Source organism: Pinus tabuliformis, chromosome 7, assembly GCF_031772625.1.
Source record: "Pinus tabuliformis cultivar Carrire ecotype Pingquan chromosome 7, CPIR1, whole genome shotgun sequence".
In the NCBI taxonomy this organism is placed as follows: domain Eukaryota; kingdom Viridiplantae; phylum Streptophyta; class Pinopsida; order Pinales; family Pinaceae; genus Pinus; species Pinus tabuliformis.
The window spans coordinates 634110375-634129030 of record NC_142293.1 but is presented as its reverse complement, the minus strand read 5'-3'; positions in this window follow the sequence as shown (position 1 = coordinate 634129030).

The following is an 18656-nucleotide window of genomic DNA, read 5'->3' as shown; positions in this document are numbered from 1 at the left end:
AAATCTTTTTTTTTCCCTCAACATGATTTTTCTCGCCATTTTAGAAAAGGTATTCTCTTTTATCATGGAGTTTATGGTGTTAGAAAAATTCAGTGGTTTGAATTTTCCCTCGTGGAAAATAAAAATACAATTGCAATTAATGAATAAAAACTTGTGGGGAATAGTGAATGGTTCAAAAGCAGCACCTACAGATGCCAAAGAGTTATTTGAATGGAAAAATAGAGATGACAAAGCTAAGTCTATTATTGGACTGCTCTTTCTGATTCGCAATTACATCATGTAGATCTTATTAAAACATCAAAGGAAATATGGGAACATTTGGCTCAATTGTTTGGTGTAAAATCTACAAATGCAAAATTTTCCCTAAAGCTGCAATTGTTTAGTCTGAAAATGAATGAGGAGACATCTATGTCTAGTCATATAAATAATTTAATATCTCTTTTAAGACAATTAAGTGAAGTTGGGACTAAGGTGGAGGATGAAGATGCTAAAGCTGTATTATTAAATAGTCTTCCTTCAAGTTATAGTAATGTTGTTTTCACTTTGAGTCAAATATCTACACAAACATTGCAAGAGACAATTGCAGCACTTCTGGGGGAGGAAAAGTGACTGAAACCAGAGGATGCCGAAGAGAACTCTCATGTAGAAAATGCCTTGTGGACAAAGTCAAGAATGAGAAAGAAAAATGCAAACAAAGGTGACATTGAATGCTACTATTGCAGAAAAATTGGGCATACAGCGTGGAATTGCAGAAGTCGTGCTAGTGATGTGTTAAAAGGGAAAGAATCAGCAAATATAACCACAGATGAATACCAATGGAATTCTGATGATGAATAGAGTGAACCTATTAAACTCTTTTAAAAATAACCAGCAGTTCAACTATGGGTCTGATGCCAGTACTTAAAGATCAAGTAGAAGTAAGGCTCAATATGGATGGTTGTCCAGATAGTATGGCAGTTGTAGATCTAGGGAAGGATCCCTCATTAGTGGTAGACATGGAAGTGGTTTCCTAATGAGGTTATGCAACAGATTGGGATGTTGTCCAGTAATTGACTTCGGGAGGTCCTTGATTCGGGAGTTGAGGGAACTCGGGAATCCAACTTGCCAACTATACCTTTCCGAGGGTTATGAGGGAACTTGATGGATCATCTACTGATAAGCTTTGATTATTTTGTTATTTTCATGTAATGTAATCATTAAGGGGGGATGTTGGAGTTAATGCTTACATTCTATATTTAAGAAGTTGGTTTGTGATGGTTGAGAAATTCTCTCAACCTCTCTATCTAATTTGGGAATAAGTTGGATCTCAGAAACTCTATTTAATAGAGTAATCTGAATGTAAATCTGTGTGTGAGTGTCTTTGCACATACACCATTTGTACATAATATATGATTGAGTTTCTGTAATTGTGTTGTTTTAGCTATTTTTATCAATAAATAAGTTCTATTTTATAGAAACAAACTAGTGCGTTATTGTGCTTAAAAAATTCATGTCCTAAATATAACCACCTACAAAGATAATGCCACAAGCAAATTTATTTTCTAACCGGCCTGATCCCAAGGAATGGGGCAGTTAAATGGCTTGAAGAACAAGATTAAGAAATGTCATAATCATGCCTTCAGAAGCACAGGAGTATGTAGTTACATAATGGTGGGTAGGCTGTCCATGTGCTCATGATTGAAAGTAGGAGAATGATGGGCTCCATCTTTAATAGGCCGGAGAAACGTGTTTTGTTATGTGCCGGCCTGTAAATCTCTCATCGTTTTTGTGTGGCAACATATGAGATGAGTTGGCTGCAAGCTTAGATGAGCCCTTGGCTACCTGTGTTTCTTCTTGATGAGTGCTCCACCGTTTTTGTGTGGCAACATATGAGATGAGTTGGCTGCAAACTTAGATGAGCCCTTGGCTACCTGTGTTTCTTCTTGATGAGTGCTCCACTCTTGTTTATCTCTCGTTTATAAAACGAGTTGACAAGAAAAGATGTGGTACGCAGAACACGGACATGTCATCCTTTTTCGCTGCAATCGAAATCTTAAGAAAGGGCTCTGGTCACCCGAAGAAGACGAGAAACTCATCAATAATATCACGAAGAACGGCTTTCGGGGCCCCTCCTGGAGCTATCTTGCAAACATGGCTGGTAAATAATTTAACAATTTGCACTCTCGTTTTGCAATCTGACAGATACCTGTAATATAATATCTCCACCTAGAGGATCAATGTTCAGAAGAAACCAACCATCTGGTATACAAAAAAACGTCCGCGTCGGAATGTTTTTACATTAAATAAGTAAAAGCGTTATAGATCTGCGCTATCTGAGATGCAAACATTTGATACTGTCAAATAATCTGGGTTAATATGGGTTAACTAGGGAATAGTGTGTCTTATAAAAAAAAATGGGTGTTACAAAAAACATTTCCTTTTTTAAGTTAGTTTTAATCAAATTTATTAGAGTTTTTTTTGGTTTAAATTTAAAATTAGGTTAAAAACGTTTTTCAGAAGAAATCACATCAAAAAAAATTGTGGCCTTAGTTTTCCAGTTGGCATTCCTAGGGCTTTTCTTCTCTCAGTTTAATAAATTTTTGTTTACTTGGAGTTAAGATGAAGCAGCTAGGATATAGTATTTCTTCACGTTGCTACTCCTCGTGATAAATCATGTGTCTGAACTTTTAAAATAAGTTCTTTGATTTTTCTCTTTAATATACGTCATCTGTTTACATCTTCAGCTATAACAGTCGCTTTTGCGAGTGTATGATTTGTATAATGGGAATAGCTTAACTATGTAGCGATCGGAACTTCAGATATTTTTAATAAATTTATTTCCAGGTTTTTATAAATTCCAGAATTTTCTATTTAAAATAATTCTGAACTTTTTATCTTTCGAATTTATTATGGTAAGAATTTCATTTTTTATTAAATTTATCTTTATATTATAAAAGTAGTTTCAGCTCCTTTTTAATTCCCAACACTTCCCTTCATCCTTTGAATTTTAAAATATTAATACTTCAAACTCCAATTCTAACTTTTAACTGAATTTAGGGTAGAAATAGATAGAGAGAATCCAAATTCTAAAATGTTTGAGTATACTATTTACTAGGCTGCTCAAAATTGTACTCTTAAAATGTTTAAATTTTAGTTACCAAATTTGCCAATTTGCCGATTCCGTTCAATTCGATCTTATTCTTAGCATAAGGGGTTAATTCTCCGGCATAGGTGGTTAATTAATAGATCCTATTATATGAAAATACCTCATATCCAAATGAAAATACCTAATATCCAAAAGGATTTTGCATTAGATGTTATGTTATGCATTCTCAATAGTAGTAGTTAGAGGATAGTATATATAAACCAAGAATGGAAATGATAGTAGAAGAAGGAAAACAGAGAAGGTAAAAGTGAAATTACGAAAATTTTGTGTTTTTTCATCTTAAGAAATCAGTAAAAATATGGAAAAAATATATGAATAAAAGAAAAAAAAATATTTAAAAATAGTTTAATTTTGTAAGTGATTATTTTTTATTTATAGAAGGATTATAGAAAAATCAATTTCTAACATAGATTTTATAAATGTGCATTTATTATATAAATAAATTTCAAAATTCAAAAAAAATATTACATTTAAGTTTTGAAAAAAAAGGAATTTAAGAGGAAAATATAAATGGTAAATTTTTTTAGTTGAATTTTATTTATAAGTTTGTTATATTTTTCAGAGTTATTAAAAATTATTCCAAATTCAAAAAAAATTATGAGAAAAATCCACGAAAGGCACACGTCTTTAAGATGTCTATTATCATCAAATTAAATTATAGTATGGTATCGAATTCGAATCCAAATTTTAATTCAAACTTGGTAACTATAGTTTAAAAATAAAAAGAAAGTTAAGATATGTATTACACATTTTGTTTGTGAAAATGTGAAGATAAAAATATGAAATATACAAATATTTTTCCACAAATAGTTTGGCAGTGAAGATAGTTTGCCACATGTGTTCCACAAATCCCGTAAATTGCTTTAGTTTTCCACATGCGTTGTAAATTGCTTTAGTTTGCCACATGCATTGAGCAAATCCTTTCAATAGGTTTGAAAAGAAACTTAGAAAAATGGGTTTAAGAAGCCTGTAGCCAGAGTTAATATAGTTTTTTCTACTGTATTTAAGTAAATCTGATATTGTTAATGATTGATCTTGGAATCTTTGAGAACATAAAAATGATATTAACATAAAAACTATTCAATTTTGACTTTGTTTATGTCTGTTCAATTTCCAAATGTATAAATAAGGATGGTCTTATTTTTAAATATAAAAGAAGCTGAAAAGATATGAGAAAAAATAACGTTGTTTTCTTAGTTTTTGTTGGAAAGGCGGAGGAGAAAAGACACAAAATTAACATGACTTGGGACTCTTTAATTGATCACACAAACTTGATGATTACAATGAATCTGGTGAGGGACATTTAACATTTTCAAATAACAACCCACTCAAAATAACTTTGACATGCAACCACACTCTAGATTCTACTTTAACTAAAATAAGACTTAACTCAACTTGACTCAACTTGATTTAGTTAATTGACTCTCTAATCTTTGATAACTCTCCATGCATGAGTAATTAGAAATTTTTAACACTCCCCTTAATTACAACAGCTAAACTAAGACATAACTCATGACAACTCAAACATGTATGTTGGTCTATGTCTTAGCTAGGATTACAACACCCAAGTTTCCTCTGTGAAACTCAAATATGTCTTTTGTTAATGGATTAGTGAATATATCAGCTAATTGATCAGTCGATTTACAAGGCTTCAAGTAGAATTCTCCATTACTCACAAGTTCTCTAATAAAATGATATCTTGTATCAATATTCTTGCTCTTTTGATGAAACACACTATTCTTGGGAAGTGCAATGGATAATGTGTTGTTACAATATATTGTTGTTGATCCTTGTTGTTTCTGCTTCAGTCAATCCAAAACTCTCTTTAACAATACTTCTTGGAATGATGCTAATGTCGCTTCTACATATGCTGCTTCTGCTGACGAAAGTGTCACAACAGGTTGCTTCTTAGATGCCCATGAAATCACACCTAAACCAAAATGGAAAAAATAAACAGAGTTGTTCTTCCTATCATCCAAACTTTCTGTAAAATCATTGTCAATGTATCCAACCAAATCCTTTTTCTTTGTGCTTGCATACATTATGCTGTGATATATAATTCCTATTATGTATCTCAAAATTATTTTTCCTACTCTCCAATGTGAGTATTTTGGAGACTCGATAAATCTAGAAATCAAACTCACTCCTTGCATAATATTTGGTCTTGTAGCTGTGAGATACATGAGGCTTTCACTCCTTGCATAATATTTTGTCTTGTAGCTGTGAGATACATGAGGCTGCCAACCAATCTTTTGAATAGACTTGGATTGACATTTGATCCTTCATCGTCTTTACTTAAATTTGTACCTGTTGCAACTAGTGTAGGGGCAGGTTTATAATTTTCCATCCTAAATTTTTTTAGCAAATCTTTAACATATTTATTTTGAAAAATAAAAGTTCTTTTTCATATTGCTCAGCTTTCATCCCAGGAAAATATTTCATAAGAGCAAGATATGTCATCTCAAATTCTTTCTTCATGGCTGCTTTAAATTCATCCAATTCAAGATCACCAATATAAATCATGTCATCCACATACAAGAAAACAATCAAAATTTTTCCATTGTTATTTACCTTTGTGTACAAGGTAGGCTCAATTTTGCTTCTACAAAATCCATTCTTGATCATGTAGCTGTCAATTCCACTGTATGAAGCTCTAGGCGCTTGCTTGAGTCCATAGAGAGTTTTCTCAACCTGTAAATGTTATGCTCCTATCCTTCAACTTCATATCCTCGAGGATACTACACATAGATTTGTTCTTCTAGAATTCCATTCAATAAAGTTGATTTCACATCAATTTGATACACTTTCCACTTTTTCCAAGTTGTTGTGGCTGAGAATGCTCATATGAGATCAAATCTAGCTACCATAGCAAATGTTTCTCCAAAATCTATTCCCCCTTGCTACAAGAACCCTTTTGCTACAAGTCTTGCTTTAAATTTGTTCATTTCTCCTTTCTCATTCAACTTTGTCTTATACACCCATTTCAAACCAATGAGGTTTTCGTCCTTTCAAAAATCAACCAAATCCCATGTATCATTCTTTTCAATAGTTTCAATTCCTTCATCCATAGCTTGCACCCAATTTTATTCTTTGATTGCTTCTTCAAACAATGAAGGTAGAAAACACAACAACGCAAAATTGGAAATAACATCCAAATAATCATAAATAGACTTCTCACTTTTCTCTTACAATTTTTTGATTCATCACCTCACTTATTGTTGGGAGAATTCTGATCTGCTAATCTTCTTGAAGAACCATGTTGTTCAGAATATCTTGGAGTCCTTCCTGGGGTGACTCTGTTTGGTGTCATCTACTACAATTCTTGCTACTCCTTTTATGCTACATTCTATTCTTCCATCAGCGACACTCTTACATCAATTATCTTGTCTATACTTCCATTCCATGATTCTTGTTCTTTGAAAATAACATCTCTTTTGATTATGGTCCTTTTGGTGATAGGGTTATACAATTTGTAAGCTTTTCATTGCTCACTATAATAAGTAAATATGAATTTTTCACTTTTATCATCCAATTTGCCTCTTATCTCCTTAGGCACGTGTGCATAAGCTACACAACCAAACACTCTGAGATGAGTTACACTACAAGACATACCTGACCATGCTTGTTCTGGTACTCTATTCATCAGACTCTTTGTGGGAGATCTGTTTATCACATAGACAACACATGAAAGTATTTTTGTTCAATACTCGTTAGACAAGTTTCTTCCTTTCAACATACTCCTTGCCATGTTCATAATTGTCTTGTTATTCCTCTTTTCTACATCGTTCTGTTGTGGTGTGTATTTGGTTATAAACTTCCTTCCAATTCCATTTTCTTTTCAATAAGCATGGAATGCTTTCGAATCATATTCTCTTCCACGATATGATTTCAATACCTTGATATGTCATTCACTATGGTTCTCTTCTAAGACTTTGAATTCTAAAAACTTTGAAAATGTTTCAAAACTTTGTTTTAGGAAGTAAACCCAAGTCCTTTCATTAAAATCATCAATGAAAGTGAGGAAGTAACAACTTCCACCAATCGACTACGTCCTCGTAGTTCCACACAAGTTTGTATGACCAACTCTAGCGACTGCTTTTCTTTTTATGCAACTCCTTTTGGAAAACTTTCACGATGTTGCTTTCCCAAGATGCAACACTCACAAGTACTAGAAGGTTCCTTAGTGGGAGGTATTCCTCTAATCATCTATTTATGCTACAACAATCTTAACTAGATAAGTAAAACTGTCCAAATCGAAAGTTCCATAACAAATAATCATTAGAACATGCAACTGTAAAAGAAATGACCTGATCACTGTAATTCATGATTAGAGGAAAGATTTTGTTCCTCGTCATATGCACCTTTCCTATCAACTTCTTGCTTGGGGGCTTGTCATATATAACACATTCTTATTCATAAAAAATAACCATATATCCTTTCTGTATTAACTGACCAACACTTATCAGATTACTTTTTAGACTAGGGACATAATATACCTTTGATATTGTTTTTGGCTCCACTTGTTTGGTCAGAATTTTTACCTCTCCTTTTCTATCTACATCCATATTCTTATCAGTGACCAACTTTACCTCTGTCTTGATAGATTGATCCAAGTTTGCAACCAAATTCTTGTTGCCTATCATGTGGTCACTACAACCACTATTTAATAGCCACACATTATTAGAAGGTTCATGCATGGTAAAGCAAGTTATGAACATGGAGTGAGTATTCTTTGTAGTGACATTAACTCTCTACTTTCCTTGATCACCGATTGTCTTCCTGCAATCACGAGTTTAGTGACCAAATTTATTGCAGTAATAACATCTCACCTTTTATTTTTTGACCCTTTGATTGTTGTTGGAGCTTCTACTATTGCTTCCACTTTCATCTTTCTGCTCTACTCTGCCATCTCTTTGGGCACCATGTCTTCCGCCTCGTCCTTTGTCTCTTGATATACCATTTCCTTGACCTCTGCCTCTTGAGATAGACACCTGAATTTGGAAAGTGGTTTCTTAAGTGGAATCCTAATTTCTCTATATTCTTGCCTCATGGGATAGAAGCGATCCCATCAACTCATCAACTGTCAGTTTTTCCAAAACCTTTGCTTCTTTTATGGCTGCTACGACAACGTCAAATATGGTAGACAAAATTTTGAGGACCTTCTCAACCATTGTTTGATATTTAATATTAGCACCATAAATTTTTTACGGATTTACAACAGTTAAGACCCAATTCATGAATGAGTCGATGTCCTCTATTTCCTTCATCTACAAAATTTCAAAATATCTTCTAGTATTATGCAATTTAACAATATTGACTTTGGTCATACCTCTATAACTTGTTGCCAAAGTTTCCCATGCTATCTTTTCTGAAGACATAATCATAATTTTTTGGAACATTGCTCGGTCCACTCCTTGTTGGTTAAGTTCCAACGGTTGCACATTCTTCTCTTTGTCTTTCTTCCATTGTTCCCTCTTTGAATTTGTGAGGGTTCATTCTTCTACTTCATTCTTAGGTGTTGGAAATCAAATTTTTCCATACTCCTAAACTTCATGAGTGTTTATCATGGTCTCCATCTTAATGACCCACACATCATAATCATCTTTCCTTGTAAATAGAAAAATTTGCGATTGAAAACTAAATAAAAACATTTAAAAAAACCTTCTTAAAAAATAACAATACTCTCTTTTCCAAAATAACCTTTATAAACCATTTATAATCTTTATAAAATCCTCTTTTAATTAAAAAAATTTATATCAAAACTGTATTTAATAAAGGACTTCTAATGATTCTTTAAAAAAAAAACTCTAAGTTTTCAATGAACCCACTCACCATATATTAAAATTTTTTGGATGTTTTAAAAACCTCTCAACATATAAACCCTCCAATGCTCATTACTATTCCTCTCAAATTTTTAAAAACTTGACTTTTGCACTTTATGAATATTAATGCGGCTCCTCTTAAGGAGAGCCAGCGTTAGTACACTTTGCGTGCGTTAGTGGGCTTTTGACGAAAACGGAGGGTGCGTTATTGATCTAACTTGGCCATTGGCCTATGACCCCGTCACCCAATATGAGGGCGCGTTGATTCTATAACTTTGGGTGTTGTAACACGCCTCTCCACGTGTTATAATGCCTTGAATACCACTGCAAGGTACATTATAATTTAACGAAGAGAAAACAAATATTTATTTTCTATTTCATGGATTGTTACTAATTCAATTTTTCCTGGCTCTTTGTAATTTTGTTTAGGGATAAGTTTGTTGGAAAGACGAAGGTGGAAAAGCATAAAATTTTAACGCACAATTACATGAGTGGTGACTTTTCAATTGATTACATAAATTTGATGATTACAGTAAATTTATTGAAAGATATTTAACATTTTTTAATAACAACTAACTCAAAATAACTTTAACATAAATTCATACAGTGAATTCGACTTTACCCAAAAGAAAACTTAACTGAACTTACACAATTTAACTCAGTTAATAAACAACTCTTCATACCTATTTTTCACAATTTAATTACACCATTTATAACAATAAAATTCGTATTTACCGAGGACGAAAAAAAACTAATGAAACTACCATGATGTGGGGGTTACATAGATAATATTTGCAGATGTAGCCATATAATATGGCCACCGAAAAAGAAAACTAAAATATTGGTCGGCCATTACATTTGATGATAAATAAATTTAAACTGTCCATTCGACAAATGAATGTACTTGTGAGGAGGCGCTTAGTGATCCCACTGCCATTTCTATTTTTTTATTTAAACTCTTTTGTGAATATGTTTTTACAACTAGACTATTAAATGTTACAATATCTTCTCACATATGGTACCGCATTGTATAACATATACAACTGCATTGATTCGTTTGTGAGGCCTGAACAATATTATAAATTAATAACATTTACATAAAGATAATATATTCGAGAAAATAAATCATTACTTTTTCTATTCTGAGCTCGACAAAACATTATTTATCTAGATGGGAATGCATTGAATATATGCGTTCACCTCTCAAAGTGCTCTATGCTCTTTTGTCTATGATGGGATGTTTTAGACCAATTTTCTTTAACGGGAAATAAAGTTACTGATAACTGAACTCTTCACGTTCCTACTCCCAGTAATAAATTGATGTCATCTGTCTACACTTTTAACGTAAGTTCTTTGATTTATCTCTTTAATATGCATCATATGTTTACATCTTCAGCTATAACGGTTGTTTTTGCAAGTGTTTGATTTGCATAGTGGTAATACCTTAAATGCGTAGGTAACAGAACTTTAGATCTTTTTAATAAATTGTAAAATCTTATACTTCAAACTTCAATTCTAACTTCTAACTGAATTTTAGGTAGAAAATATATAGAAAAAATCCAAATTCAAAAATGTTTGACTACACTGTTTACTCAGCTCGTTAATATGTATTCTTAAAATGTCGAAATAAAAACAGGACGCCAAGATATGAAATTGTTGATTTTGTTTGTGAAAATGAAACCTAGGCACTCAATGCAGAGAGGCAGTCTGCAATTCTATTGATCCAAAAAACGGGGAAACCATTTTTATAGCCGATTGTAGACAGCGCTGGAGAGTGAGGACGGATCTTGGCGAGAACAACTTACAACTCTTGTGAAGTGGTCATCGGCCTTGAAGACATTGTAAAGGGTTGAGCAGTGAAGACACGTTGAAGAGCTAGTAAGGTGTTGAGCAGTGATGACATTCAAATGTGAATGTCGACTTTGTGTTAGAAATTTGTAGGTCTGAGCCATAGCAAAAATGTTCCTCTGTGCAGTGACTGCACGAATAGCTGGTGCGTTGATTGCAGGATCCATGTACACTCTACTGAGAGAAAAGTGCGCTGGCGTGGGAACACTTACGAAATTGTAAAATTTAGCAATTTAGCGCATAAATCCATAGTTAGAGGGTGCACTGAGCAAGGAAATTACTTTTTTTTTTTTTAAATGGTTTCACATAGAATGTTTTAAACTTTTTAAGTGTATAATTTCGCTGTCCCGGTTAAAGTCAATTGTATAGTTGAGTTAACTTTGAGTATTGTAGTGTGAGAAAGTCCCAAGAGCTCTCACATGAAATAATTTTGGCATTTGTTTTTTAAATTGTGCCAATGAAAGGAAAATAAGGGGAATTTGTTGATTTTGGGGCCAATTGGAGCATTAAATAGTAGGGAGATTTTGTTTTTAAGATGGGCAATTTTCTTATTGAAACTTATTTAAATGAAGCTAACAAATTGGATGGCTCCAATTATGTTAATTGGAAATTCAAGATGAAAATTTTGATGGAAGGCTATGGTATATGGATGATCACAATTGGAGAAGAAGCAAAGCTGAGTGCAGTAGGAGGCGCAAAAACTGCATCAATCTTGGGCTAGGAGAAGCAAGAGAATAAAAAAAAGGTATTATTAAGGGTGTTTATGAAAGATAAAATAATTCCTCACATTCGTGATGGAAAAAATTCCAATGAAACTTGGACTACAGTGATGGATTTGTAAGAGACTAAAAATAAAAATCATATCTTCTTCCTGAAAAGTAATCTCCTCTATATTAAAAATGGAAGAAAATGAATTTGTTAGTACCATTATTTCAATAATCAAAGACTTGAAAGATAAGTTGGAAGACATAGGGAATCAATACCCAGTACTGATCTTGTTACAATTACCTTAAATGAGATGTCAAAGGATTATCAAATGTTAATTAGAGATATTTTAACAAAGGAGAAAGCTCCCTCTTTTGATGAGTTGAAAAGGATAATGATGTAGGAAGAAGAGAGGCACAAGAATTTAAAACCTTAGAATATAGACTTAACACTTGTGGTGAAGAAGAAATTCTTCAAAGGAAATTAGCGAGGAGGAAGTAAAAGTGGGTGAAGAAGAAATTCTTCAAAGGAAATTAGCGAGAAGGAAATAAAGGTGGAAGTCCATTTCATAGAGGGTCGTCTCCAAAGCCAAATAAAGGTACATCAACTACTAGAAATGATTCTAAAAGTAATTTTTTTTTTTATTGTAGTAGAAGTGGGCATCTTTCCAGAGATTGTTACAAGAAGAAAAGTGATGAAGAGAGGCATAAACATATAAGACATTGAGGATACTCTGAAGGAGAAGCCCTAAATTCTGATCTTAAGAATTTGAAGTTGTTTGTGTCTAATGTTGCATTGTCTATTGAAACCAATGGTGTCAATGCTTGGTTTGTGAATTTTGGAGCCTCAATCCACATGACATGTAGAAATTCCTTGTAGATTCAAACTTCTTATGTAATTTTCTAAAACAAAAGACTTGAATATACTCTACTCATCAGCGGAAACAATTAATAAATCAAGCAATGACAAAGAATACAAGAGAAAGAATTCAATTAACACATTGCACAATGATTTATTAGGGAAAGCCACAGCTAAAAACCCCTGCTATCTACATATTTCATTAGTCAGAAAAAATATGAGAATATTACAATACTTTTCTCAAGTCTGAGCAACCTCTGCATTATTTCTATCTATTTCACAGTTTCGTAGAAAAGCCTTGGCCAATACTTAACCAATTTTCTTCTTGCCAAAGTTCTTATTTCCTTGCGTTGTTTCCTTGGGAATTTTCCCCTATTAATAAGGGAAATTCCTCAATTGGAATTGTGCAATCCATCATAAGCCTTCCTCTGACTGCATGCATCACCTGTACAATTTAGATGATTATACAATTGATAGTACATTGCCCTTGAATTATAATCTCAACCAGGAAACTCTCAGATCTAACATGCATGAGTTATTTATGAGTGAATAATGGGTTAACTGGTTCAACACATGAAGCAACACCTGACTGTCTAACCTCCTGCTAGTTCCTCCAACTGCTGGAACTAGTTTAACTCACTTTGACTTAGTTGAATTGATTTAATTAATTACAACTCAAAATAAACTCAACCAAGGATCCTATAAATTAGGATACACTCTAAATGACTCAATTTCTACCCTCAACTCGAATTATCTGAGACAACTAAGTCAAATTAACTTATTTAACTTGTACAAGTTGTAGTGTGATGTGGAATTACGATTGCATTCCTAATTTAATTCAAGGGAAAATTAAATCTATAATTTTTTATTCAAACTTAAACAGGAACGCAACAAATTACTGATATAACCATGAATACAGAGATGCAACATAAATAACATTTCATTTCATTAATATCAAATATTGAAATATTCTTACAAACATAATGGGAATAAAACTAGCTCAGGTAATGGTAGCTTATCTCTGAGAAGAGATGTGGCAGCTACCTGCCTCTGAACTATGTTACAATGAGGCTTGATGGCCTATTTATTATTGAGAAATAATAGAAAACCCTAAACATCGAAAAACCTAACCATAGGACATGAAGCAACAAAACTATGGGCCTCATTTGGGTAAATTGGTACATCAACTTCCCAAGGTCCTAACTTTGGCATACGATCTCCATTTGATGTGCAAAATACCTTGTTAGAAATATATATTCGAGGAATAAAAATTTTGAATTCAAACATTAATTATTGGCTCATGTATTCTTGATTTTCCCAAAAATGTCATTTTGAGAGTCAAAACAGCTTTGGAAGTTCAAGACACGAAAAACTGCCAAAAATAGTAAAGTGCGCTACAATTAAGGAAATTGATAACTAAAAGAGATGGTGGTGGCATGCTAAGTGGAATAGGTGGGTGGACACAAATATCCATGTGGATCAGTCATTCCCCTTTGGGAAGCAGTGGTCCCCATTGCGTTGAATGCCTCCATGAGATGGGGAAACTTCCGCTAAACTTGGTCCCTGGTAAGCCACTTGACTTGGTGCACGAGTTGGCTAGCTTTGACAACCTGATATAGTTGGATCTTCTACTGATGAGTGTTCTTGATCTGTGTTTCCACGATTAGATCAATTATGGCTTATTACATGTAGTCTGGGTTTAACTCTATTGGTGTGAGCTATTCTACAATGTTTGATGTGTCTAGTAATGGTGGGAAATATGGTTGAAGGTAGTCCACATTGAACACTGGGTGGAGGCCAAGGAATGGGGGAATGTTGATCTCAAAATAATTGTCTCCCACAACCTTGGTGATGGCGTCTGGCCCATATCAGAGCAGGTGAAGCTCGCGGTGGGGTCCAGTGAAGCACTCCTTCTGTAAATGTCGCCAAACTTTGTCGCCCACTTGGAACTTGTGCGGCACCCGATGCTGATCATGGCACTGCTTGTACTTAAAATTGGATCTATCCAAAATATCATGGACCTGTTGGTGTATGTGTTGAATACACTCAATGAAGTTGTTAGCTCTGTTGACTTCGGATTGGATGTGAGCCAAATTTCCCTAAGTGGTTGGAAATGGTATGGAAACATCTATGTGACATAATGGCTAAAATCCTAGCCCTACCTAAAAGGGGTTGTGGCATGTTGAGCTATGGAGAACTCTGTTGTAGCTATGTTGGACATAGGGCAGGCTTTCATCCCATGTGCATGGAAGGTTCAATTTGTACATGCGGAGAATGTGTATGATCATCGTGTTGATGACCTTTGTTTGGCCATTAGTATGGGGGTGGACATTCATGGACTTAATAAGTTTGGTATCCACCATCAACTAGAGACTTGACCAAAATTCACTTAGGAATCTTCTATCTTGATCTGTGACAATGGACAGTGGGATCCCAAAGTGTATCCTCACTCGCTCAAAGAAGAGCTTAGCAGTGGCCTCTGTTGTGATACTCTTCTTGCAGTCTGTCATAATGGCCACCTTAGAGAATCTATCGACGACCATGAAAATGAAGTCATTTCCATTCTTTGTAGAGGGAAGGCCTGACATGTAATCCATGGAGATGGGTTCCCAAGGTCGACTGGGAGTAGGCAGAGGATTATACAGGCCTTGCTTATTGATGGTTGGTTTGGAAATGGCACATGTAATGTAGTATTAAATGTACTTCCCAACATCTTGACGAAGGTTCAGATAATAAAAATACTTCTACAATACTACCATTTTTTTCTCTACTCCAAAATGTCCAGTGACCCAACTATAGCACGCCTCCAAAATCATCCTCAAATTCACTTGAAGGAACAAAAATGTGTCTTAGGTGGCCTAATAGTGCATCATGGAGGTGAAAATTTTGAACTTACTTACCTTCCTGGAGTGTCTAGTATGTGTTGGTGAATTCTGGATCATACTTGTAAAGATGTGGCTACCCCAATGTCTCATGCCCACAACAGTCAAGTATAGTGATCAGTACCATGACTGGTGGTTGGCTGAGGTAGTCTGCAATAGTATTATTGTTACCTTTCTGGTACTTAATGTTCAAATGGAATTGTTACAATTATGTGGACCATTTCTAATGGCGATCATTTTTCAACTAACCTTATATTTGTATGAATTGCAGGGGTCAGTGGTCTGTGTGGATGATAGTTTCCTTCCCCATAATGTAATGCTTCCATTGATGGCATGCTTGCACAATTGAATACATTTATTTTTCATAGGTGAGATACTTTCAGATTGTGTCTGAAAGTGTCTCACTGTGGTAAGCCACTAGATGCCCCTGCTAAGTAAAAACTGCACCAACAACATAGTCGGAGGCATCTATCTCAATCTCAAATGGTTGTTGCAGGTCTCGTAATGTGAGCACTAGTGCAAAGAAGAGGCGATGATTTAAATCAAGAAACCTCGTTTATTGGGTTTAATATGAAAATAACTTTGCTTTCGCTCCACCCTTGGTGACTTGAATTGAATGCCAAATGATATGAGAGAACCCGAATAAGAACCTGCGGTAGAAATTGGAAACACCCATAAAGGTATGGAGCTCTGTTAGAGTGGTTGGGGCTAGCTAATCCCGAATAACTTGTGTCTTATCTAGGTCCACATGCACACCCTTCTCATCAATGATGTACCCCATATATTGAACCCGGGTCATGAAAAATTTCATTTCTCCAAATTGGCACACAACTTGTGTTGTCGCAGGGTTTGGAGGACCTGTCAAATATAGTGTAGGTGCTCTCCGAACTCTGGCTTAAGATCAATATGTCATCTAAATACACCACCACGAATGCATTAGTGAAGGGTCGCAATATTTCCTCTATCAATCTCATGAAGGTTGTGTGGGCATTCTTCAATCGAAAAGGCATTACCAACCATTTGAAAAGGCCCTCCTTGGATTTGAAGCCAGATTTCCACACATCGTAGGGTTCGATAGGCACCTAGTGATAATCAAAATTTAAATCAATCTTGCTGAAATATTTGGCCCCCCTGAGCTCATCCACAACATCATCAATCCATGGGATTGGGTCCCTATTTTTTTACAGTGATCTTGTTCAACGCTCGATAGTCAGCACAGAGTCTCCAGGTCCCATCCTTCTTCTGTACCAATACAATCACGCTCCCACAGGGTGATGAGCTTGGCCTGATGTGCCCTTTTTGCAACAACTCCTAAATCTACCTCTTGAGCTCATCGCTCTCTAGAATAGAATGTCGATATATCAGTCCATTAGGTAGTGGCATGACTAGGGTTAGATCGATGGAGTGTTTGACCTGACAATGCAGAGACATCCCCGTAGGTGAGGAGAAAATGTCCCTGTACTCCTCCACGACCTTTTCTATCTGTTGTTGTTGTGTGGAGGAGCCCTGTCTGGAAGCCATGGATATAATATTCTTCTTTCCCTGAGGGAAAATCATAAGGAAAACAAATTTTGTTGTCTCTGAATGATGTTACTCCATTTATTTGTAATGATCAAATAGATGGCGGTAGGTGGGGCCACCTCTCATATCCTGTACAACTTATTTCCCAAAGTAATAATCACAGAGTGAGTTCTAGACTCCTATACAACATGCCACTTCCAAAAGTATTGTTGTCCTAATAATACATCACAAACTTCAAGAGGGGAAACATCACATAATACCTCATTCGTGAAGGGCTTGATTCTATAACGAAGGTGACATTGTTCGATGATGTAGAGATCTCGTCCTTGGTGAAGCCACTTGATGGTGTACCATTGTAAATGTGTTATAGCCTATAGGCCAAACCTCTTCATGACCTCTACTGAAATGAGGTTCTTTTTTGCTTCTGTGGCCAAGAATGAACTGCAACAGAGAACCCTTCACCCACATCTATGACTTGAAGAGACGTTCCCCCTCCTTTGGATCTTTAGACTCATTCTTCTAGATCTTGGTGGTGGCCACGGTGGCACTGGGCTCCGCATCAATGATATGCTTCCCTTTTCCGTTCCAATTTTTGAGTTCTCACTTAGAGTCAGAGCATGCATCTAATTCAGAGGCCTTAAGCTTAGCCAATAGTGATTTCTTGGCCCAACACTCACTCGTCTTGTGAGTGGAGCTCTTATGGAACTGAAAACATTTTCCCATGTCCTTCTTTGTCGTCATGGTGTTGTTCTTTGCTTGCAGCTTAGATGGGTTGTTTCGGGTTGCCCCGACTTGGCTTTGTCATTTTCTCTGTAGTTTGTGGATGTCTTTCCCTTGCTTCAGATTTACAGATCCAATGTCTCACTTATTTTGCTTAAAATTCTACTAAATCTTAATAGTGTATCGGTACATCATGCCGAGCAAGGAGATGTCCAGGAACTCCATCTCGTCCTGGATGTACCTATGTAGGAATATGTGGTACTTTAGTACTAAATGTCACTTAGATTCCTTGATATCCATCTTCGTGAAAAGGGTATGAAAAACATTGGTAAACTTTAGCACGTCTTGGTCCCTTCCATACTGTAGCATGGCCCACTTTTATTATGTATTTATCCTCATAGCTACGGATAGGGTGGTACTGCTACTTGATGGCATACCGAAACGAATTCCAAGTGGATGTGGCTAAGAATAGTGAGGGCGTAATTTTTTCCTTCCCGTAGTAGGTTTTGCCACCATTCCTTGAGGTGGGGGGTGACTTTAAGAAGTGCAAAAGTAATCTTTTCTAGACTAGAAAAATCATGAACAAAAAAATATCCTTATAGCAGATTTAACCATTTATCTATGGTGTCCACATCTATCTGACCTTCAAATATATGGATGTCAAAGGTAACTTGTACCTTAAAGAGTGTGGTACTTCCAGAGTAGCTAATGGAAGGAGAAGTGTCACTTTTGGGTAGCCGCTGAAGGATATCGGAAACATTTTCCATCATCGCATTCCTTTGTCACTTGAGGGCATCTTCGAGAAAGACTTTAAAAGGATCTCCTGCCCCCTCGTATTTCTTCTCTTCTCCCATGGGATTATGTTGGGATTTTTGATGTTGTTCTTGCAAAGGTTTGACTAGTTCGCGCCCTAACTCCTTATATCTCGACCTCGTTGGGTACATACGAAGAAAAAAAAAGAAAGAGCAGACCGCTTTGATACCATTGATCTGACCCTAAACAAGAACACAATAAATTATAGATATAACAATGAATAGATAGATGCATCAGAAATAACACTTCATTTCATTAATATCAAATATTGAAATATGCTTACAAATATAATGGAAATAAAACTAGTTTGGGCGGTGGTAGCTTATCTTTGAGAAGAGATGT